A 26,624-nucleotide genomic window follows, 5' to 3' on the forward strand; every position below is an offset into this window, starting at 1 on the left:
TATCCATCTGTCTCCTCTGTTCCTGATCTCACAATTTTTCTTTCTCTGATCACATAAAAACACAAATCCTGAAAGAGTTCAATCTGACAAGTCGTTTTTCACTTCCTCATAAGAATTAACCAAATAGTTCACATTTCCTGCTTAAACTGTGTCAATGGCTCCTCAGGATGCCTTCCCCTCTCTGTCTCCCTGTGCTCTTAACCTTTTATTGGAGATAATGCTGAAAAAACCCTCTGTCTACCCCCTGGCGTGCTTCCCTTTTACTACCAAAGATGGCTACAACATTTAATTTTTACTGAGGTGAAAGTTTACCTTTGCTTTTTGATATCCCCTGAATGAAAGCTGGTTGTAGAAGTAGTCTCAGGCTGGTGGAGAATTAACATGTGATTGTATAAAAGAGATATATCCAGAAGAACAGTTAATGAAAGGAGAAAGAAAAAGGTGAGGGAGGAGCCATGATGGCCGAGTAGAAACAGCTCCGGTCTGCAACTCCCGAGACAAACACCCAAGGTGAGTTACTGCATTTCAAACTGAGGTACCCAAATCCTCGCATTGAGACTATCTAGGCAGTTGGTGCAACTCACAGAGAGCAAGGAAAAGCAGGGCTGGGTGGCAGTTCACCCAGGAGCTACAAGGGACAAAGGCACCTCCTTCCCTCAGGCAAGGGAGGCAGTGAGGGACTGTGCTATGCACGGGGGTAGTTGTTTTCCCAGGATTTTTGCAATCCAGGGTCAGGAGATGGCCTCGTGACCATATGCCACCAGGGCCTTGAGTCTCAAGCACAAAACTGGGTAGACCCTCGGCTGCTGCTCTGGTCAGCGGGTTGGGGCGGGCACTGAGCTGCAGTTTTTACATACTCCAGCAACTCCAGTGAGGCAAGAGTACCGTCCACTCCCATGGAAAGCAGGCTAAAGCCAGGGAGCAAAATGGCCTCACTCAGTGGGTCCCTCTCACAGAAGCCTACAAGCTTAGATCCACTGGATTAGAATCCTGATTAGCCAGCACAGCGGCGTGGAGTCTGCCTAAGATGACCGAGTTCCCCAGGGGAGGGCAACTGCCGTTGCTGTAGCTCTCCTCAGTGCTTCTCCCCTCCTGGAGCTGCAGAGGCTGGGCAGTTTGGATGGGGCTGCACTTGCCACAGTGTAGCACAGCCGCAGTGGCAGATCATGGCCTGACTGCTTCTTTAGGTGGGACCTGGACCCATCCCTCCTCACTGGGCAAGGAAGGCATCCTGGAAGGAATTCCAGCAACTCCAGCCAGAAGGTTACAGGCAGAACTCTCATTTCCCTGGGACAGAGCATCTCGGGGGCGGGGCGGCTGTGGTCTCAGGGTCAGCCAGCTTAGTCTCTCCTGTCTGCTGGCTCTGAAGAGTCCCAGCGATCCAGACAAGGGGGAGTCCCCCAGCATGGTACACCAGCTCTGCTAAGGGATAGCCAGACTGCTTCCTTAAGTGGGCTCCTGATCCCATGCCTCCAACAGGGTTGCCAGACACCCAGACACTTCACGCAGAGGAGTTCTGGGTAGCATCAGGTCAATGCCCCTCTAGGATGAAGCTTCCAGAGGAAGGAGCTGGCAGCAGTCTTTGCTGTTCTGCAGCCTCCATTGGTGAGATCCAGGCCAACAGTGTCTGGAGTGGACCCCAGCAAACCGCAGCAGACCTGCAGAAGAGGGACCTGACTGTTAAAAGAAGACAAACAGAAAGCAACAACAACAGCATCAACAAAAAAGACCCCACAAAACCCATCCGAAGGTCAGCAGCCTCACAGATTAAAAGTAGACACATCCACAAAGATGATGAAAAGCCAGTGTAAAACGGCTGAAAATTTCAAAAGCTGGAAGGCCTTTTCTCCTCAAATGATTTCAGTACTTCTCCAGCAAGGGCACAGAACAGGGCAAAAGCTAAGATGGATGAAGTGACAGAAGTAGGCATGAGAGCCGGGCGCGGTGGCTCACGCCTGTAATCCCAGCACTTTGGGAGGCCGAGGAGGGTGGATCATGAAGTCAAGAGATCGAGACTGTCCTGGTGAACATGGTGAAACCCCGTCTCTACTAAAAAAATACAAAAAATTAGCTGGGCATGGTGGCGCGTGCCTGTAATCCCAGCTACTCAGGAGGCTGAGGCAGGAGAATTGCCTGAACCCAGGAGGCGGAGGTTGCGGTGAGCCGAGATCGCGCCATTGCACTCCAGCCTGGGTGACAAGAGCGAAACTCCGTCTCAAAAAAAAAAAAAAAAGAAGCACACATCAGAAAGTGGGTAATAACAAACTTGGCTGAGCTAAAGGATATGTTCTAACGCAATGCAAAGAAGTGAAGTATCATGATCAAAGATTACAGAAGCAGTTAATTAGAATAACTGGTTTAGAGAGGAACACAAATAACCTGATGGAGCTGATAAACACAGCAGGAGAGCTTCATGATACAAACACAAGTATCAATAGCTGAATCAACTAGGCCCAAGAAAGAATATCAGAGCTTGAAGACTATCTTGCTGAAATAAGGCAAGGAGACAAGATTAGAGGGGGGAAAAAAAATAAAAAGGAATGAATAAAACCTCCAAGAACTATGGGACTGTATAAACAGACTGAACCTATGACTGATTGGAATACCCGAAAAAGATGGAGAGAATGGAACCAAGCTGGAAAACACCCTTCAGGATATCATCCAAGAGAATATCCCCAACCTAGCAAGTCAGGTCAACATTCAAATTCAGAAATTCAGGCAATCCCAGAAAGTATTCCACCAGAAGATCAATCCCAAGGTTTAAATGAAGGAGAAAATGTTAAGGGCAGCCAGGGAGAGAGGCTAGGTTACCTACAAAGGGAGACCCATCAGACTAGCAGCAGACTTCTCAGTGACACCCTACAAGTCAGAAAAGACTGGGGGCCAAAATTCAACATTTAGTAAAAAAAATTTCCAACCCAGAATTTCATATCTGGCCAAATTAAGCTTCATAAGCAAAAGAGAAATAAAATTCTTTTCAGACATGCAAATGTTGAGGAATTTTGTCACCACCAGGCTTGCCTCGCAAGAGGTCCTGAGGGAAGCACTAGGCATGGAAAGGTAAATCTGTTACCAGTCACTACAGAAACACAGTAAAATACGTGAGCCAATGACACTGTGAAGCAACCACATTAACAAGTCTGCAAAATTAACCAGCTGATATCATGATGACAACTTCAAATTCACACATAACAATATTAACCTTAAAAGTAAATGGGCTAAATGCCCCAATTAAAACATACAGAATAGCAAGCTGAGTAAAAAAGACAGGACCTACCAGCATGCTATATTCAAGAGACATTGTTGGTGGGAATATAAATGAGTTCAGCCATTGTGGAAAAGTGTGTGGTGATTCATCAAAGATTTAGAACCAGAAACACCATTTGACACAGAAATACCACTTCTGGGTATATACCCAAAGGAATATAAATCATTCTATTATAAAGATACATGCATGCATATGTTCATTACAGCACTATTCACAATAGCACAGGATGAAATCAACCCAAATGCCCATCAATGATAGGCTGAATGAAGAAAATGTGGTACATATATACCATGGAATACCATTCAGCCATAAAAAAGAATGAGATCATGTCTTTTGCAGGGATAAGAATGAAGCTGGAAGCCATTATCCTCAGCAGACTAATGCGGCAACAGAAAACCAAATACTGCATGTTATTATAAATGGGAGCTGAACGATGAGAACACATGGACACAGGGAAGGGAACAACACATGCCAGGACCAGAGAGGAGGATGAGGGGTGGGGGACAACATTAAGGAAAAGAGCTAATGCACTTTGGCTTAAGAACTAGGTGATGGGTTGATCTGTGCAGCAAACCACTATGGCACACGTTTACCTGTGTAACAAACCTGCACCTCCTATCTTCCAGAACTTAAAAAAATAAAACAAAACAAAATGGCAGGATGATGTTCAACATTGAAGACTTTCAAGGGATCAGAAATTCACCTTCCCTGTTGATGAGTTTAGGGTTAGAAAAGTCTCATTATTGAAACTGAATTTGTATTTCTTCCAGTTCTTCAAAATCTTCACATCACTGAGTGACTAATTTAACCCCACACTATTTTCACCTGCCCAATGCAGGTGCATAATTTTGCATTCAGTGTACTGTAGTGCTGCTTATTCAGTCTCATGCTCTGTCTGCTATTACTTCTTTGTTTGTTGACTGTCATACATTCTCAAGGAGACTGTGAAGTATTAGGGATATAGAGTTGAATTGAAAATTACTTTGTATTTCTCAACACTGTTAGCAAAGGGTAGAAATATGCAGATTCTCTTCCTGGATTTGTCAATGGTAAACTCTGGGATTTGGAAAAAAAAGTCCTTTCTAATATTATGCGTTCACTATCGTAACTGTCTTTATTCTTCCCACCTCTCCTGCTAAGTTCTAAATTCTTCAAAGTTGCATACTTACTATAATTTATATCTGTATTTCTAAAGCAAAAAGCCCCGAAAATGGTCTTTTAAGGAAAAAAAATGGAGGTATCAGCCAGTTCAGATCTTATGAATGAAGTCTAGAGACTCTAAATCCATTACCTGCTCTAAGAATCATCTTCTGTTTTTTTATTCCAGTGTGGTAAAAAAACAACAACAACAGGATATTCTTTTATTTACTTATCAGACTTAATGAAATGCTTAAGGAACTGTACCTTTTTCAACATACATGACTCCAAGAATAGATGCATAATGAGACAACTCCTGGCTTCTTGTTGGAAAAAGAAATAAAGCAAACATTTTAAAAAGTTCCACTAAAAGCTATGGAAGTTACAGTGTCATGCCACCAATGGGCTGTACACATTCTGAAAAGGAAGAAGCCCATGATGTTTCTAAATATCCCCTTGTTGAAATGAGAGAGAAACACTTAAAAATTAGCATTTTCAATCTTATTACCACCTCAGAAATCAGGATCCACTGAGCCTCAAAAACAGTGCTTTAAGCAACAAACTCAGAGAAGAGCAATGTTTTCTACACTGACCAGAAGGAAAGTTTCCCTCAGTATTCCCTATTTATTATACTGTGGGTAGAGTATCTGTTTTCCAAAATGCTAGGGACGCAAAATGTTTTGGATTTCAGATCTTTCTGAATTTTGGAATATCTACATTATAATTACTAGTTGAGCAATCCTAATCCCAAAATCTAAAATATGAGATACTTCAATAAGCATTTCCTTTGAATATCATGTCAACATTCAAAAAGTTTTAGATTTTGTTTAACAAAATAGTAGCAAACTGAATACAGCTGCACATCAAAAAGTAAATTCACCACAATCCAATGCACTTCATTCCCAGAATGCATGATTGATTCAACATACACAAGACAATAAATGTGATTCATCACATAAGCAGGAATTAAAACAAAAATCAGACACAGAAAAAGCTGTTGATAAAATCCAACATTCTTTTATGATAAAAACCCTCAACATATTAGGCAACAAAGGGAACAGACCCCAAAATAATAGGAGTCACCTATGAAAAACTCTTAGCCAAATATCTGGAAGCATTCCCTTTGAAAACCAGCACAAGATAAGAATGCCCTCTCTCAACACAGTTATTTCACATAGTCCTGGAAGTCTAGCCAGACTGATCAGGCAACAGGAGGAAATAAAAGGCATCCAGATAGGAGAAGAAGAAGTCAAACTATCCTCCAATGTAAAAAATTTAGTGGCATTTTTGTACACCAAAAACATTGGGGCTGAGAGCCAAATCAAGAACTCACCTTATCTGCAATAGCCAAAAAATAAAAAGAAAATACCTAGGAATACATCTAAAAGATCTCTACAAGGAGAACTAACTACAAAACACTGAAGTCAGATATGACACAGATCAATGGAAAAACATTCTATGCTCACGGAGTGAAAGAATCAATACCATTAAAATGTTCATACTGCCCAAGGCAATCCACAGATTCAATGCTATTTCTATCAAATGATCAATGTTATTTTTCACAGAATAAAAAAAAATTTCTAAAATTCATATGGAAACAGCAAAGAGCCTGAATAGCCAAAGCCATTATAAGCAACAAAAACAAAGCTGGAGGCACCACATTACCTGACTTCAAACTGTAGTGTAAGGCTACAGTAACAAAAAAAGCTTGGTATTGGTACAAAAACAGACACATAGACCAGTAGACAAAGGAAAAACATAAATACAGCTGTGTGCCATCTGTTCTTGGACAAAATGGACTAATATAAGCAATGGGGAACGGAATCCCTATTCAATAAATGGCACAGAAACAGCTGGCTAATCATATGCAGAAGAATTAAACTTGACCACTAATTCTCACCATATTCAAAAATTAACTCAAGATGGATTGAATATTTAAATCTAAGACTCAAACCATGAGACACAAACCATAACCAAAAGAAAATCTAAAAAAGTCTAAATTAGCTTAACCATTGTGGAAGACAGTGTGGTGATTCCTCAAGGGTCTAGAAATAGAATAGTATACACCCAAAGGATTATAAATTGTCCTATTATAAAGACACATGCACATGTATGTTCATTGCAGCACTGTTTACAATAGCAAAGACTGGGAACCAACCCAAATGGCCATCAATGATAGACTGGATAAAGAAAATGTGGCACATATACACCATGGAATAAAATGTGGCACATATACACCATGGAATACTATGCAGCCATAAAAAAGATGAGTTCATATACCTTACAGGGACATGGATGAAGCTAGAAATCATCATTCTCAGCAAACTAACACAGGAACAGAAAACCAAACACCATATGTTCTCACTCATAACTGGGTGTTGAACAATGAGAACACATCGACACAGGGAAGGAAATATCCCACACTGGGGCCTGCTGGGGGTGTTGGGGGCTAGTGGTGGGATAGCAGGGGATGGGAGGATTGGGGAGGATAACATTAGGAGAAATACCTAAAAGAGATGATGGGGTGATGGATGCAGCAAACTACCATGGCATCTGTATACCTATGTAACAATCCTGCATGACTTGCACATGTACCCGAGAACTTAAAGTATAATAATAATTACAAAAAACTTTCTGGACACCAACCTTGGGAAATAATTTATGAGTAATTCCTCAAATGTAATTGCAGCACAGACAAAATTGGCAAGTAGGGCCTAATTGAACTAAAGAGTTTATGCACAGCAAAAGATACTATCAACAGAGCAAGTAGATAACCTACAGACTGACAGAACATACGTACAAACAATGTATCCAGCAAAGGTCCAACATTCTGAATATGTTAGTAGCTAAAACAACTCAGCAGGAAAAAATAAATAACCCTATTAAAAAGTGGACAAAAAACATGAACAGACATTTCTCAAAAGAAGACATACACGTAGCAAAAAATATATGAAAATATGTTCAACATCACTAATCATCAGAGAAAAACAAACCAAAACAACAATAAGACACCCTCTCACACCAGACAGAATGGCTATTAATAAAACATCCAAAATATATCATTTGGTCATTGTGTATAATTGTTTTTTTACTTTGCTAGATTCAGTTTCTTTAAATTTCGGATAATTTTATGTATGAATTTATTAGGCATAAATTTTAAGTTCTGGTGGGATAAATATGCAGGATGTGCAGGTTTGTTACATAGGTAAACATGTGCCATGCTGGTTTGCTGCATAGATCAACCTATCACCTAGGTATTAAGCCCAGCACCCATTAGCTATTTTTCCCTACCAAAATGTTCTCCCTCCTTTCAAACCCCCTTGTTAGGCCCTAGTGTGTGTTGTTCTCTCCCATGTGTCCATGTATTCTCATTGTTCAGCTCCCACTTAAAAGTGAGAACATGCTATGCTTGGTTTTCTGTTTCTGTGCTAGTTTTCTGAGGATAATTGCTACCAACTTCATTCATGTCTCTGCAAAGGGCATGATCTCGTCATTTTTTGTGCTTGCATAGTATTCCATTGTGTATATGTACCACAGTTTCTTTTTTTTTTTTTTTGAAGTTTTTGAACATTTATATTAGATTCATGGATACATGCGCAAGTTTGTTATATAGGTAAATTGTATGTCACAGGGGTTTGGTGTACAAATTATTTTATCACCCAAGTAATAAGCATGGTATCCAACAGGCAGTTTTTCATCTTTACCCTCCTCCCACCCTCCACCCTCATATAGGCCACAGTGTCTATTTTCCCCTTCTTCATGTCCATGTGTACTTAATGTTTAGCTCCTACTTATGAGAACATAATGTATTTGGTTTTCTGTTCCTGCATTAGTTCTTGTAGGATAATTAACTCCAGCTCCATCCATGTTGCTGCACAGGACATGATCTTATTCTTTTTCAATGGCTATGTAATATTCCATGGTGTATATGTACCACATTTTCTTCATCCAGCCTACTGCTGCTGGGCACTTATATTGATTTTGCATCTTTCCTATTGTAAATAGTGCTGCAGGGAAAGTAAAGGTTCATTTGTCATTATAGTAGCACAACTTATATTCTTTTTTTTCTTACAAAATTTTTACTCACTTTCTCATTTTTTTTCTTTGTTTTGTTTTATTGTACTTTAGGTTCTGGGGTACATGTGCAGATCATGCAGGATTGTTGCATAGGTACACATGTGGCAATGTGGTTTGCTGCCTCCATCCCACCACCAACAACATCTGGAATTTCTCGTCATGTTATCCCTCCCCGACCTCCCCACCCCCCTGCTGTCCCTTTCTTGCCCCCCAAAACAGAATCCAGTTTGATGCTCTCCTCCCTGTGTCCCTGTATTCTCATTTTTCAACACCTGCTTATGAGTGAGAACATGAAGTGTTTGATTTTCTGTTCTTGTGTCAGTTTGCTGAGAATGATGGTCTCCAGATTCATCGATGTCCCCACAACGGACACAAACACTTCATTTTTTATGGCTACATAGTATTCCATGGTGTATAGGTGCCACATTTTCCATGTCCAGTCTATCATCAATGGGCATTTGGGTTGGTTCCAAGTCTTTGCTATTGTAAACAGTGCAGCAATGAACATACATGTGCATGTGTCTTTATAATAGAACCATTTATAATCCTTTGTGTATATACCCAGTAATGGGATTGCTGGGTCAAATGGAATTTCTATTTCTAGGTCCTTGAGGAGTCACCACACTGTCTTCCACAATGGTTGAACGGGTTTACACTCCCACCAACAGTGTAAAAGTGTTCCTGTTTCTCCACATCCTCTCCAGCATCTGTTGTCTCCAGATTTTTTAATTATCACCATTCTAACTGGCGTGAGATGGTATCTCAATGTGGTTTTGATTTGCATTTCTCTAATAATCAGTGATTATGAACATTTTTTCATAAGTTTGTTGGCCTCATATATGTCTTCTTTTAAAAAGTGTTCATATCCGTCACCCACTTTTGGATGGGTTTGTTTGTTTTTTTCTTGTAAAACTGTTTTAGTTCTTTGTAGATTCTGGATATTAGCCCTTGTCAGATGGGTAGATTGCAAAAAATTTTTCTCATTCTGTTGATTACCAGTTCACTCTAATGATTGTTTCTTTTGCTTTGCAGAAGCTCTGGAGTTTAATTAGGTCCCATTTGTATATTTTGGCTTTTGCTGCCAATGCTTTTGATGTTTTAGTCATGGAGTCCTTGCCTACGCCTATATCCTGAATGGTTTTGCCTAGGTTTTCTTCTAGGGTTTTTATGGTGTTAGGTCTTATGTTTAAGTCCTTAATCCATCTGGAGTTAATTTTAGTTTAAGTTGTCAGGAAGGGGTTCAGTTTCTGCTTTCTGCACATGGCTAGCCAGTTTTCCCAACACCATTAATAAAACAGGGAATCCTTTCTCCATTGCTTGTTTTTGTCAGGTTTGTCAAAGATTGGATGGTTGGAGATATGTTGTGTTGCCTCCGAGGCCTCTGTTCTGTTCCATTGGTCTATATCTCTGTTTTGGTAGCAGTACCATGCTGTTTTGATTACTGTAGCCTTGTGATATAGTTTGAAGTCCAGTAGTGTGATGCCTCCTACTGTGTTCTTTTTGCTTAGAATTGACTTGGCTATGTGGGCTCTCTTTTGATTCCATATGAACTTTAAGGTGGTTTTTTTCCAGTTCTGTGAAGGTCATTGGTAGCTTGATGGGGATAGCATTGAATCTGTAAATTACTTTGGGTAGTATGGCCATTTTCACAATATTGATTCTTGGTAATTATGAACATGGAATGTTTCTCCATGTGTTTGTGCCTGCTCTTATTTCATTGAGCAGTGGTTTAGAGTTCTCCTTGAAGAGGTCTTTTACATTCCTTGTTAGTTGTGTTCCTAGGTATTTTATTCTCTTTGTAGCAATTATGAATGGCAGTTCATTCTTGATTTGGCTCTTTTTAAGTCTGTTATTGGTGTATAGGAATGCTTGTGATTTTTGCACATTGATTTTGTATCCTGAGACTTTGCTAAAGTTGCTTATTAGTTTCAGAAGATTTTGGGCTGAGATGATGGGGTCTTCTAGATATGCAATCATGTCATCTGCAAATAGAGACAATTTGGCTTCCTCCTTTCCTATTTGAATATCCTTTATTTACCCTTTTTTTTTTTCTTGCCTGATTGCTCTGGCTAGAACTTCCAATACTATATTAAATAGGAGTGGTGAGAGAGGGCATCCTTGTCTAGTGCCAGATTTCAAAGGGAATGCTCCCAGTTTTGCCCATTCAGTATGTTATTGGCTGTTGGTTTGTCATAGTTTTAATTATTTTGAGATACGTTCCATCAATGCCTAGTTTATTGAGGGTTTTTAGCATAAAGGGCTGTTGAATTTTGTCAAAGGCCTTCTCTGCATCAATTGAATAATCATGGGGTTTTTGTCTTTGGTCTGTTTATGTGGTGAATTACATTTGTAGACTTGCGTATGTTGAACCAGCCTTGCATCCCCGGGATGAATCCTACTTGATCATGGTGAATAAGTTTTTTGATTTGCTGTTGCAATCGGCTTGCCAGTATTTTATTGAAGATTTTTGCATCTGTGATCATCATGGGTATTGGCCTGAAGTTTTCTTTTCATGTTGAGTCTCTGCCGGGTTTTGGTATCAGGATGATGTTGGTATCATAAAATGATTTGGGAAGGATTCCCTCCTCTTTTTGGATTATTTGAAATTGTTTCAGAAGGAATGGTACCAGCTCCTCTTTGTGTGTCTGGTAGAATTTGGCCGTGAACCCATCTGGACCTGGGCTTTTTTTGTGTGGTAGGCTCTTCCTTGCTGCCTCAACTTCAGATCTTGTTATTGGTCTATTCAGGGTTTCGACTTCTTCCTCATTTAGGCTTGGGAGGAGGTAAGTGTCCAGGAATTTATCCATTTCTTCTAGGTTTACTAGTTTATGTGCATAGAGTTGTTTGTATTAATCACTGATGATGGTTTGAATTTCTGTGGAATCTGTGGTGATATCCCCTCCATCGTTTTTTATTGTGTGTATTTGGTTATTCTCTCTATTCTTTTTAATTAATCTGGCTAGTGGTCTGTCTATTTTGTTGATCTTTTCAAAAAACCAGCTCCTGGATTTATTGATTTTTTGAAGGGTTTTTTTTTTTTTGTGTCTCTATCTCCTTCAGTTCTGCTCTGATCTTAGTTATTTCTTGTCTTCTGCTAGGTTTTGAGATTTTTTGATCTTGCTCCTCTAGCTCTTTCAATTTTGATGATAGGGTGTCAATTTTGGATCTCTCCTTTCTTCTCATGTGGGCACTTATTGCTATATATTTTCCTCTAGAGACTGCTTTAAATGTGTCTCAGAGATTCTGGTATGTTGTGTCTTCGTTCTCGTTGGTTTCAAAGAACATCTTTATTTCTGCCTTTATTTCATTCTTTATCCAGTCAAAATTCAAGAGCCAGTTGTTGAGTTTCCATGAAGCTGTGTGGTTCTGAGTTAGTTTCTGAATTCTGAGTTCTAATTTGATTGCATTGTGGTCTGAAAGACTGTTTGTTATGATTTCTGTTCTTTTGCATTTGCTGAGGAGTGATTTACTTCTGATTATGTGGTCAATTTTAGAATAGGTATTATGTGGTGCTGAGAAGAATGTATATTCTGTGGATTTGGGGTGGAGAGTTCTGTAAATGTCTATCAGATTTGCTTGTTCCAGGTCTGAGTTCAAGTCCTGGATATCCTTGTTAATTTTCTGTCTGGTTGATCTGTCTAATATTGACAGTGGAATGTTAAAGTCTCCCACTATTATTGTGTGGGAGTCTAAGTCTCTTTGTAAGTCATTAAGAATTTGCCTTATGTATCTGGATGCTCCTGTATTTGGTGTGTATATGTTTAGGATCGTTAGCTCTTCTCGTTGTATCGATCCTTTTACCATTATGTAATGTCCTTCTTTGGCTCTTTTGATCTTTGTTGCTTTAAAGTCTGTTTTATCAGAGATGAGAATTGCAACTCCTGCTTTTTTTTTTGCTCTACATTTGCTTGGTAAATTATCCTCCAGCCCTTTATTTTGGGCCTTTGTGTGTCCTTGCATGTGACATGGGTTTCCTGGATACAGCATACCGATGGGTTTTGGCTTTCTATCCAGTTTGCCCGTCTGTGTCTTTTGATTGGGGCATTTAGTCCATTTACATTTAGGATTAATAAATTGTTATGTGTGAATTTGTTACTGCTGTTTTGATACTAGCTGGCTGTTTTGCCCGGTAGTTGATGCAGATTCTTCATTTTGTTGATGCTCTTTACCATTTGGTATGTTTTTGGAGTGGCTGGTACTGGTTGTTCCTTTCTATGTGTAGTGCCTCTTTCAGGAGCTCTTGTAAAACAGGGCTGGTAGTGATTAAATCTCTGAGTACTTGCTTGTTCGCAAAGGATTTTATTTTTCCTTCACTTATGATGCTTAGTTTGGCTGGATATGCAATTCTGGGTTGAAAGTTCTTTTCTTTAAGGAGGTTGAATATTGGCCCCCATTCTCTTCTGTCTTGTAGGGTTTCTGCTGAGAGATCTGCTGTGAGTCTGATAGGCTTCCCTTTGTGGGTAACCTGACCTTTCTCTCTGGCTGCCCTTAGCATTTTCTCCTTCATTTCAACCCTGGTAAATCTGACGATTATGTGCCTTGGGGTTGCTCTTCTTGAGAAATATCTATGTGGTGTTCTCTGTATTTTCTGAACTTGAATATTGGCCTGCCTTGCTAGGTTAGGGAAGTTTTCCTGGATAACATCCCTACCTTTATAACCTTAATTAAGGAGTAGGTTAATGCTTCAAGAAAACTTTGTTAATCTGACACAGGGGTTCATATGCTCGTCTTGCATTAGTGTGTCTTTGACATTAATGATTAAGTTATAGAGAAACTGAATTTATTTCGTCTTTCAAAAGCATCCCTTATAATCATGCATCCACCTTTTCTGTGAGTCCTTGGGCCCTGAGGAGTTGAATGGCTTTAATTTCTGGCCCTGTGTCTCAAGAATGCAGTTTATTTATATGGGCATCTTTTATTGGCCTCACCTTATGGCCTGAAGGTAAGGCTCCAATTGTTTTCAGTGTTTCAGATTTTATATGACTTGGCATCCTTTTTAGACCCAGAGTCAAAGCTCAATCTCTCAATGTCACAAATACTTTATGTCAAAATACATGGACGTAACAACCTTAACGAAAAAGAAAATAATCTCAGTTTTTTTTTCAAAGAAAACCAAAACTTGATAATAATTTGATACCTTGTTTATATTAACATTTTTGTTTTTTTCTTATAAATCCTCTTATTGTGGCTTACACTGACCATTCATATTATACTTGTACTTTCTAGTTTGTCCTGAGTGTCTCTTCTTCTTAAACATCCAGTCATTTTATTTTAGGGCTAAATTTAATAATATAAGATTCTCATATAAAATTGTTACCCTTTAAGCTTTCTTACCAGAAAAAAACACTCTTTATTTTTTAACTTTCTTTATGCCTCTTTTTATTTGTTGGTTCCTTTTACCTTGTTTTATACATAACCCCTATATAAGCTTTGAATCAGACAGAACTTGTTCAACTTTTTTTTTTTTAGAAAGAACATACTTGGTTTTCCTACAATATATATTTACTGGAAAATACCCTAATAATGAAATATCTATTATTTGATTTAATATAACTTTATATTCTTAATTAAGAAAAGTTTGCCTACAAGTATTTATCTTATTACATTTACCTAATTATTTTATTTTAATTGTTTACCAAGACTATTTATGAAAATGGCAATAGTCATAATTTATAGTTATGGAACCACCATTTGCAAAAATATAACTGAGGTAGTGAAAAAGATATAACCTAACCAACTCCATCTTGCTTCTAACCTCCAAGCTTTTTACAAAACAAATCTTTTAACTGCCTGTGGACAAGACTGCCTGAAGCCACAAGATTAGAAGTTATGGTAATATTACTAAATTTAATATACAACTATTTTTATTAAACCAATATTAATGTCTTACTTATTAAAAGTTTTGGACTTAGTTTATAGTTTTGTAACCCGTATGCCCATTTTTTATACATTCTAGTATTTGGCAGGGAGACATATGAAATTTACTGATTAATAAATACAAACCAAAATATATGCTGGCCATTCTTAAAGTCAAAACTAATATTACTTTACCAATAATTTTAAAGCTAGCTTATTTATTAAAGATTTTACTTAAGTTACATAAACTTGAAAAACCATTTGACTATTCTTTCCTTTTGTCCTGATAACATATTTAATTTAAATGATTTTATTTTTCTTTAATCCAATTAATTATATATTTTCAGTAGTGAGACGTGTACACAACACATACATACATTGACATATTAGGCATGCTGACAGAAGTATATTTTATCCATTTATGAAGACTTCCTTTTTTTCCTGTCATAGAGTTTTAGATTTTGATAACCTGTTTTACAAACCTATGCAGTTATTAGCTAAATAGCCTTAAATTTACATATGAAAGGAAACAATTCAGTTGAAAATTAAATAGCAAAATATAAAAGCCTTTTGGTAATACAGGGAGATGTTTTTACAGTGCCCTCATTTTTTTTAAACAAAGCCATTTCTGAGTGTCTACACTGCATGCTTCTTTTAAAAACTTTTAAAACAGAGTAGCCTCTGTTGCAAAAACTATGTTAGTCAAAACTCTGGTGAAAACAGAATTCAGTAAACTGAGAAGACAGAAAAAAACACTTTTGCATAAAAAAGGTAAGATCTTAGAATAACAAACAATCAAAAACAGAAACAGAAACAAAAACAGGTAGGCCTTTTTAATACAAACATTCACACATGCACACATACCCACACACATCCTGCATGTTAGCCTTTTAATTAAACTCACGTTTAACCATTGAGGTCCTTAAAAAAAAAATCTTTTTAAATCTCATTACCATATTTCAACTATGACAAAATGCTTCTCTTATTTCTTTGGAGTGGAAGATTCCATACTCATTAGCTAGAAGGTTTGAAGTTGGTCAAATCCCATAAAAAAAAGAATGGAAATACAACAAAACCCCAACAAGACAGAAATAAACAATAAAAGCAGTTAAGCAAATCTAACAATTATCATGCAAATTATATGCTTTCTGAGTGCTCTAAATGTAAGCAGAAATTCACATCAGCTGGTTGTTAATGTCAACTTTAGTTGTTTAAAAAGCATTTACAAGACAGAATCCCAAACCAGCTTTTTACCTAAGAATGCATCTCAGGCAAAATAGACTGCTCTCTCCATAATTCTAGAAGCAGGAAAAAACAACAAAAACTTATCCTTTGGAAGTAAGCTCAAACTCCATAAAGGAGTTACCTGCCTTCCATCATCATGGAAGCAGAAAGATTTACATTCTTTGTTGAAAGCCAGTAAAACAAAACAAAACAAAAAAAAATGTTGGGGGAGTTGTACAGCAAAATAAACATTAGGTCCCAACCAAATTTGGGGAGATCAGGAACTCTCTGGTGGGGGTGCTGTCAGACCTCAGCAAATTGTCCAGTTGCTTGTGCCATAAAGTTAGGTCATGCTGGTACCAAGCACAGATAAGAGATTTGTCAGAGGTCAGGGCATTTCCACTCAGAATCCCCACATGGTTACCAAAATTTGAACCCTGAAAATTTGAAACAGGTTTCAGATAATTTACAAAGTTTATCTGTCAAGGTTGAGGATGCGTGCCCATGACATAGACTCAGGAAATCCTGATGACATGTGCCCAAGGTGGTTGGGGCACAGCTTTCTTTTATACATTTTAGGGAAACATGAGACATCAATGAAGATATGTAGGAAATACGTTAGTTCAGCCTGAAAAGGCAGGATAACATGAAGCAAAGGCAGGAAAACTCCAAGTGGGGAAGGGGCTCCCTTGTAACAGGTGAAAGACAAAAAGTCTTGAGTTTTTGATTAGCTTTCCCAAAAGAGGCAATCGAAATGAATGTATTTCAGTGAGAAGAGGGGTGACAGAATAGAATGGGAGGCAGGTTGGCCCTAAGCAGTTCCCAGCTTAACATTTTCCTTTAACTTAGTGATTTGGGGGCCCCAAGATTTATTTTCCTTTCATGGCTTCTTACTACTACCAGCAAGGGAACCACATTCTCCTCATAACTTGTAGTCCCTATTTATTACTGTGTTTGCTCTGCCATTAATTCACATGCTCATCCACACATACTTCCCAGTCACAATCTTTTCAAAAATTCTTATAGTTTCTAACCCTCAAATTCTAACAACATCCAAGCATCAAAGACTTAAGTTTTAGTATTGAACTGTCAACACAAAGAGAAAAAGTGTCAAACTCTATAAAATATTTCAACAGATTTATTGTGAACCAAGTATGAATGACCATGTCCCATGACAGAGGAGGTCCTGAGAACATGTGCCTGAGGTGGTTGGGTGGTTGGGGTGCAGCTTGGTTTTATACATTTTAGGAAATAATGAGACCTCAATCAAATACATTTAAGAAATGCAATTGCTTGGTCCAGAAAGTTGGCACATCTCAAACTGAGTGGCTTCCAGGCTATAGGTAAATTTTAAAGTTTTCCGGTTGACAGTTGGTTGGGATTGTCTAAAGACCTAGGACTGATAGAAAGAAAATGTTCAGGTTAAGATAAAAAATTATGGGAAGTCTTATAATGGCTGGTTTTATAGACAATAGACGACAAATGTTTCCTATTTGGACCTTTAAAAGTTGCCAGACTCGTAGTTAATTTCCTCAGAATTGGGAGGGCCTGGGAAAAATCCATCTATCTATGTTAATGGAGATTCTTTGCAGATGCAAATTTTCAACCACAAAGAACAGCTTCACAGGGCCACTTCAAAATGTGGCAAATAAACATATTTTGGGGTAAAATATTTTGACTTTACTCTTTGTCACATGTTATATCAGAGTAAGATTCAAAAGTAAGTCACAATATTCGAGTGTAAGAAAATCCACTTGATGAGAATTTGTGGTTTGTAGGGTATAACTTCAGACCCTTTATTTAGATAGGAATTTGGGCAAGATAAAAAAATCAGAGTTTAGTCCTCAAAACAAATATCTATCAGCCACCTATACAATTCACAGAAACCACGATCTTAAGTATTGACAGTATGTGGTTTTTGACATTAAAAGACAGGAATAAAGAAACTGAAATATCCTGGATGCTACAGATGACGTCTATAGTTGACCAGTTCATATCGCTAGTCTTCAGAACACCATAATTTTGATTTCATTCGAAGTAAAACATGGAGAGTTAAATAACATTTACAGTTTGACAGTTATAAGAGTTATTCATATGTCAGAACAGAGAAATGAACCTATTCCATTAGGGCAGCAACTAAAAATATGAAGAAAAATTTTAACCTGGTACTTTCTAGATTATTGTAGCCAATAAATAATGATTTGATCTGCACTCAAATAAGTTATGGCCGAAATCTAGTATTAGGTGTTACACATTTTTGGGAAACAATATCTCTCTCAGTTTTTAAAAATTATTATTAAACAGAAAATTATAGCAACTTAGGTTCTTGGCCTCCCAACCCTGAAGATTAGGGAAGGGAACTGCCACAGTGTTGCAGCTCAGGTGGGACTCTGGACCCAAAGAGTGTGCCTCAGTGCAGTTTATTGGCAGAGCAAAAGGACCACTTCCACACCAGTAAGGGGACCTAGAGGGGGTGCCGCTGCAGGTTGGGGAGGCTGGAGATTATATCCTTGAGTTATTCCCTCCCCATTCTTGTTCTTGTCCAATGAGAGGGGTTCTCTTAAACTTTCTCTGGATTAATTGATCTTTGAATCCTTTACGGGATTGGTTACTGTTTTCAAACCCTGTGTCAAGGAGCCTTCCCTCCAGGGGCCAGAGGGGCAAAAGTACCTGCCCTTAAACAGAGCCCCTAAGGGCCAGAGGCGGGAAAACTGGAGACAAAGCCCCTAGCCCCCCGGAGGGGGAAGAAGTCCTGCGCTGGAAACAGACCCCCTGGCTGATTTGGGAAGCCGCTCTTTAACACAGCCCCTCAAAAGGGGTTACAACTACCTTAGATAAACCTTCTGTAAACATCTTACATTTTATAATTCTGTTAACCTGTATGTGTTTATGTTCTGGTCTCAGGAAATCTTTTTTACCCGCAGACCATTTTACCTTTTCTGGTGAAGAGGGTTAGGGTTCCCAGCAGGGAGTTGCATCTGTTAGACCTATGAGCGACAGCACGTTTGACAAGGCTTCTTAAACAGTCCCATGGTTCTGTGGGAGGGGCATCCATGTAAAAGGGGCTTCATTAATTCCCAAATTTACCATGACCTGGGTAATAGGCATATTTGGTGGGAGGATATAAACCCAGTCCAGGATGGTTTGGGTATGAATCATATTAACTGCTTCATCTGGTATTTTATAGGGTGAGTTGGACAATCCCCTTCTCAAGGAAAACAGACCTTACAAGGGCATTATCCAACCCACGAGGCTGATTGCTTTCTCAAGCACAACACCCTGTGCATTTAGAACACATATACTTAGTGATTGTTCAGTAATGAGCTGCGGGTCGAGCATTAATCCAAACGAGCTCTTAAATTCTGTATTATTTAAAATTAAGAATTTTGTCTTTAAAATGCTTATTTTACAATCCACTATAGTAGAGTTTTTTTTTTTTTTTTTTTTTTTTTAAGATGCTGTATGATACCAGTCTACAGAATGGAACAATTCCTTTATATGACACCCTCTGGCTATTAATGGTTACTTGGTTTTACTCTTCCCCCATATCAACGATTTTCTTGGTAACCACAGGGCTCAAAGTCAACTTTTGTTGCCCTAGCTTTTTTTTTTTTTTCTAACCCATTTTATTTTATGTGTATAATTTCCTTCACAATAAAGCAAGAGTTAGTTTTTTTATCCTCAAATTAACTAACATTTTTGTTTGAAAATTGACATTCTTGTGTTCTATCAAATTTCATGAGAAGCATATCTTAGGCTCTTACTATTTTACCTTTTAGTAACCTACGTTTTCAGTGCAATAAATAATCTGAGGTTTTAACATGACTTTAAGATTTTAAATTACTGGTGAGAGTTTTGAGATTAAATTTACCAAATTTATTTTACCAAAGATGACCAAGGTCATGTGAATTAAAAAGGATCTTAGCTAGCTTCTACCAATCTGATAAACACTTACATTATTTAAGTTACTTGATTAGAGCTCTTTCATATAGTTTGGTAGTAATATATTACTTCCACATGACACATACAAAGATAAAGATATAACAGGTATGCAGAATAGACAGGTCAAAAAGTGATTTTATTTGCCTGTTTTGAAAAAACTTTATCTCACCTGCTATAGATAATACAAGTTACAAGAGCCAGTGAAGGTGAAGGAGAGAGTCATCATTGAATGTCTTTTTATAAGAGAAAGAATTGAACTTCTGAGCTATCAATCTGAAAAATGTTAAAGAGACAGATTATATAATTTTAAAAATTAAAAACTTTTTGCATTTAAAGCAAGTCAAATATTTGTAAAAATATCTTGTTTTAACTAATTATTTCATATTGTATTAGCCTATTTTTAATATCAAAAACCCGTTTCTAGAAAGACTATTATAATTTCTTCTTAATCATGGCCAACTGAATTATACAACTCCAAAAGTGGGCAAAGGATATGAACAGAGATTTGTCAAAAGAAGACATTTATGCAGCCAACAAACATTTAAAAAAAAGCTCAACATCACCGGTAATTAAAGAAATGCAATTCAAAACCACAATGAGATACCATCTCACTTCAGTCAGAACAGTGATTATTAAAAGTCAAGAAACAATAGATGCTGGTAAGGCTGTGGAAAAATATAAACATTTTTAAACTGTTGGTGGGAATGTACATTAATTCAACCATTGTTGAAGACAAAGTGGCAATCCTCAAAGGTCTAGAACCAGAAATACAATTTGATCCAGCAATCCCGTTACTGAACATATATCCAAAGAGATATAAATTATCCTACTATAAAGACACATGCAGATTTATGCTTATTGCAGCACTATTTACAATAGCAAAGACATGAAAGCAACCCAAATGCCCATCAATGATAGACTGGATAAAGAAAATATGATACATATACACCATGGGATATTTTGCAGCCATAAAATGGCATGAGATCATGTCCTTTGCAGGAACATGAATGAAGCTTGAAGCCATCATCTGCAGCAAACTAACACAGGAACAGAGAACCAAACACTGCATGTTCTCACTAATGAGTGAGAGTTGAACAATGAGAACACGTGGACACAGAGAGGAAAGCGATACACACCAGGACCTTTTGGGTAGGGAAACTAGAGGATGGGTCAACAGGTGCCGCAAGCCACCATGGCACATGTATACCTGTGTAATAAACCTGCATGCTCTGCACATGTATCCCAGAACTTAAATTACAATTTAAAAAAATAAAATTTGTTTTTTTTCTAACCTTAGTACAATTTACATAAACCATTTACAATGTGCTTAGACATTCTTTTGTCTTAAATATTCCTCTTCCTTGAACAACCCAGTTATTTTATTTCAGGACAAAAATTCACTACACAAGACGCTTTTTAATATAAAATCACTTTCCTTTTTAGTTTCTTTACATAAAATACCTTTCTACATTTTTAATTTTTCTTTACAGCTCTTATTTCCTGATTCCCTTACCTTGTTTTATATATAAACTTTAAGTAAGTTTTGAATTAGACAAAGGCATTTACCTTTAATAGGTACATTAAAAAAAGTTTTCTTATAATTTTTAAATTGGAAATTACCCAGATACTTAATATCAGATAATAACCTTATATCCTTAATTATGACGTTTGTTTACAAGTACTTATTACATTAAATTTATCTGATTAATTTAATGGTTTACCTAGACTATTTATAAAAACTATAGTAGCCAATATTTAAAGTTGTTTTTCTATGAGCTATTTTCATAGCTGTAATTTTCGGGTATTTATTTATGTAATAAAACTTACGGTTAACTTTAGGTTATTTACACCAATAACTCAGAATTTAGCTCTTTTCATTAAGTCAAATGATATTTTATAAGCACCCACAAGCAAAGATCATTCTGTCTTGGGCTGGGTTTTATAGTTTTTAACCCTTAAGGCAAATCTTGTAGTATTTTGTGTGAATAAACATTAATCCACTTGACTAATAAATGTAAACAAAATGTTAACAATTCTTAAGGCATTGCTAATATCATTTTATCAATAATTTTAAAGCCAGCTTATTTTTTAAGGGTTTTACTTAAATCACATAAACTTAAAAAGCCATTTCACTAGTCTTTTAAATATTAGATTTAAGTCAATTAATTAGAAATCTATGTATTTCTAGTAGTGAAACATTGTGAGCACAACACATAATATATAGATATATTGGTTATGATGATAGAAATACATCTTATAGATTCATAAAAACCTCCTTTTTTTTTCTGTCTTACCCTAGGCATTGTCAGCTAAATAGCCTTAAATTTGCATATTGAAGGAAACTCTGGTGAAAAATTAGATAGCAAAATTTACATCATAAGGAGAGATGATGATATGAAGAGAAAGTCTGCTGTGCTAGAGGAAAATTAAAACAGATTTAATTGCCAATTGAACATAAATTATAGAATTCTATTATAAAGGCCTTTAAATATGTACACACACATATACAGACACACATAGGCACATGAAGTTCCCATAGCTAATGCTTCAGTGCTTTAGCCTTGAGATGAATACAAATTTGCCAGCTTGTAAAAAAAAAAAGAAATAAAAAAAATCCTTTTTGATCCAAACTGTGGTTTTTATCTCAGTACTGTTTACAATAGCAAAGACCTGGAACAAACCCAAATGCCCATTAATGATATACGGGACAAGGAAAATGTGGCACATATACACTATGGAATACTATGCAGCCATAAAAATCGATGAGTTCATGTCCTCTGTAGGGACGTAGATGAATCTGAAAACCATCATTCTTAGAAAACTGACACAAGAACAGAAAATCAAACACCGCATGTTCTCACTCATAGGCTGGTGTTGAACAATGAGAACACGTGGACACAGGGAGGGGAGCATCACACACTGGGGTCTGTTGGAGGGGAATAGGGGAGGGACAGTGGAGGGTAGGGAGGTTGGGGAGGGATAACATGGGGAGAAATGCCAGATATAGATGACAGGGGGATGGAGGCAGCAAACCACATTGCCATGTATGTACCTATGCAACAATCCTGCATGATCTGCATAGGTACCCCAAAACCTAAAGTACAATAAAAAATATATATGAATAAAAAATAAAAAAGATTGATAGCAAAATAAAAAGAAAGAAAAGTAACAGGAGATTTAAATCAGGCAGAAAAGAAAATAGAACCTAGGAACTCCATAGTTTGTGGTTCAGCCTTAGAGCTCTTTCTTCTTAGTGTAAATGTGCACAAAGACCTCATTACTTCCATTTCACATAAACTCCGGCAAGTAGAGTTTCTGTAAAACATACAAAGTGCTCAAAATTGGGTTTTCCTCTTTGTTTTCTACTCATTCGTGATTATTTGCTTCCTGCTTTTATTTATTTATTTTTTTTTTAAGGAGAAACTGAGCTGTGGCCTAGGGTTTTTGGATGGTGGATTGATTTGTACAGTGTGTCACCATTGAGTCATGTCTACCTTTGTGCATGTCTCAGTTTCTCTCTCTAGAGGTGTATGACCTCTGACAGGGCTCAGAACACTAGGTGATCAGCCCTATAAGCATTTCCTGGACTAACCATTTTTTAAAAATTAATTTTTGTTGGAGATTTCCATGCAGGACCACTGTATGTCACAAGAGGTCAATCGCCCAGACACTTCTGTGAGGGCCCCAGTCACCCAGAGGTGCCTTTTGGCTGGGAGGAGCAAATGCCCTTTCTCTTCAGAGTTCAGAAAACTAAGTTTCTCATTAACCAGTGAAATTAACAATTCAGTTCCTCATACAAATGTTCAGACAAACTGAATTAAGATTGATTTTGGGAGACAAAGCAATAGAGAGGAGCCCTTAGCAAGCACCTCCAAACTAGAATTAAAATCCTTAAACAACTTTCTAGGGGAAAAACCAGCTAAGAGTAAATCAAAGACCATTAAACTAAATGAATTCCAGGGCTCAGGATGACTTACCAGTTCCACCAGAGGAGAAGCTTGAAGTCGGGTAGACTTCAGTGGGCCCTGCTGTTTGGGCAACTCCTTGGGGGTTCTGAGTCTTATCTGATGCGCCACGTGTATAAGCACCAAAGTATTGTCAGTGAATAGAGTAAAACTTTGTAAAATATTTGAACAGATTTATTCTGGGTCAAATATGAGTGACCATGGCCCATGTCACAGCCCTCAGGTGGTCCTAAGAACATGTGTCTGATGTGGTTCGGGTACAGCTTGAGATATCAATCAAATACATTTAAGAAATACATTGGTTTGGTCCGAAAGGTAGGAAAACTCAAAGTGGGGGGTTTTCTCACATAAACCTCGGTTAGAACTCTGCCTCACATGTTTGTGAAAGCAATGTCTATGCTCTGAAGTCACCTAGTGTGCGCCTTGGTTTTAGCATTGATTATTCTATTTCATATTCATTCCAGTTCATATACTTTTCTTCTTCTTCCTTCCCATATGGACGTGTACTAAGAAGAAATCCTGAAGGTTGGCACAAAGGCTCATTAAAACAATGTCTAAGGCTTACTACCATGACTAATAAGTAAATAAATAGGTAGACATACATCTTTTAAAGAAATATTTAAATAGATTTAATTAAGTCCTACTTCATGTGAGTGCAATGAAATGGGAACATTGTCTTGCTCGTTTTTCTGTTTAGTCCATAGAACATGCTATGGAATACAGTTGGCATGTGATCAATATTTTTTTAGTGGCCTAGTAACAATAATTCTAATCAAGTTATTCAGTGAAGTGTTCTTTTAACAAATATTTATCAAATGCACCCTCTGAGGCAACCAGCTCTTAGATGAGACCGTACCTATGAATAAGTCAGACATTTTTAAATTTTATCTTAAAGCTTAAAGTCCAATTGGGGAAGTTGTTTTTTTTTTTTTTTTAATTACCAAAACATATAGTAAGAGACATTGCTAAAGAATTACAGGGAACGTTAAGAATGGGGACTCTGAAACACAGTAGTAGAAGTAGAAATGGAGAGAGAGACCCAAATTTGAAGAAAAAATCCATAAACTGTACAAGGCCTTTAATGTTGGATGTGAGTGAGAAGAAAGAGCCCAAGATGAGTTGTTCTGGTTTGAATAACTTAACCATGATAGGAGAAACGGAAAGAGAAGCAGTGTCGGGGAAGAATGGCATGTTCAGCTGTGGGAACGTTCAGACAAAGGTGTCTCTGGGAGATGTGAGTGCATACGTTCAGTAGGCACTTGAATTTTGAAGTCTGGCACTTAAGTGGGTAATCAGGATTAATACACAAATTCAAAATTTATTCATATGCACTTATACACAGGGGTAGCAAAACTATGGGACTGGCCTCTGTGGAAGCAGAATAGATTAAGAAGAGAATGAAGTATATGATCAATCTGTGAGAATTACCTATAGCCCTCTCACCCTGGGTTTACCATAGTATTTAATATCAAGGAAGATGAGATTCAAAGAACTATTTCTTTAGAAGCACCATTACCTAAGAAGGGAGAAAACACTTCTTAAGAGTCTTGTACATTGAGGTCATTTCCAAATAGTGGACCTAAAGAAAGATTGACATTGAAATAGCCATTTATCATCTCTGAAGAACTTTACCCCAATGTGTTGGATACTCTCCACTGAATTTTTTTCCACATGCCTAACTGATAATAAATCCTGTTCAAGATGTGTCACCACATCACTTGGGAAACAAGGCTCTACACATGGATGACGAGACAGTTATTTAGTAGCTAAGGCAGTAAAGAAGAATGTCAGTGAGTGACACCTTTGATCTCTGCTTTGTATGGTGAAAGTGGAATTGAGACATCATCAGATCTAGAATCAATAATTCTCTTGACATGTGTATGTCAAGGTGGCTCCTGAGGCAACACAGGTGTGTGAAAGTAAAGTTACCTAACTCAGTGCTGACATTGGCTTTGAAGAAAAATATGAGAGATCCAAGATGGCTGATCAAGAACAGCTCAGGATTGTAGCTCCCAGTGAAAGCTCAGAGAACGAGAGGACGCCACACTTTCAGATGAATTTTTGTCGCTCACGGACCAGCAGATTTCTAGTGGAGGAGCCCCACGGGTCGCCAGCGTGACTTTTGTGGCCAGCACAACAGTTTTGCTGGCGCCCTGGTGCGGCAGCTCTTCATGCAGAGTAAACGGGACTGGTTCCCTTACTGACCAGTGTTTGTAGCTCCGGGAAGGCAGAGCCGCTTGTTGCGGACTCAAGAAGGAAGCCAGACCAGAGACTCCCGGGCAGAAGAGCACCATCAGTCTTATCGCTGCTATTTAGGCCGCCACAGTGGGTTGCTTGAATCCCAGTACTGGGAATCAAGAAATTGGACATTGACTCAGAAACCGAATTAGAAAGGTGGTAATTATAAAGATGACAGATGGATAAATTTATAATAAAGGGAAAAAACAGCCTAAGAAGGCCAAGCATACCCAAAATCGGAACCCCTCTCCCTCTACAGGGGATTGCAGTTCCTCATCAGCAGTGGAAAAAGCCCTGATGGAAAAGGACTGTGTTCCATTATCTGAAGTAGCCTTCAGAAGGTGGATGATAAGAAACTTCTGGGAATTAAAAGAACTTGTTCTAACCCAATGTAAAGAAACTAAGAACTTTGAAAAAAGCTTTGACGAAATGCTGAAAAAAATAGACAATATAGAGAGGAATATAAATGAACTAACGGAGTTGAAAAATAACAACACAAGAACTTAGTGAAATATGCACAAGTTTAAATAGCAGAAAGGATCAAGCAGAAGAAAGGATATCAGAGGCCGAAGACCAACTTAATGAAATAAAACGACAAGACAAGAATAGAGAAAAAAGGATGAAAAGGAATGAGCAAAGTCTCCAAGGAATATGGGACTATGTGTAAAGACCCAATCTACGTTTGATAGGTGTACCTTAATGTGATGGAGAGAATGAATCCAAGCTGGAAAATACTTTTCAGGATATTATCCAGGAAAATTTTCCCAATCTAGCAAAACAGGACATCATTCAACCCCAGGTAATACAGGGAACACCACAAAGATATTCCTCAAGAAGAGCAACCCCAAGGCACATAATCGTTAGATTCACCAGGATCGAAATGAAGGAGAAAATACTAAGTGCAGCCAGAGAGAAAG

The 26,624-nt window shown here is 37.7% G+C and overlaps 1 long non-coding RNA gene across 1 annotated transcript in view; it reads left to right on the plus strand.

Moving 5' to 3' along the window:
* Nucleotides 1–26,624, plus strand: part of LOC144578026 (uncharacterized) — a 145,622-nt gene that overhangs the window by 100,992 nt on the left and 18,006 nt on the right. The window lies entirely within an intron of this gene.

Source organism: Callithrix jacchus, chromosome 10 (genome assembly GCF_049354715.1).
Source record: "Callithrix jacchus isolate 240 chromosome 10, calJac240_pri, whole genome shotgun sequence".
Taxonomy (NCBI): Eukaryota; Metazoa; Chordata; class Mammalia; order Primates; family Cebidae; genus Callithrix; species Callithrix jacchus.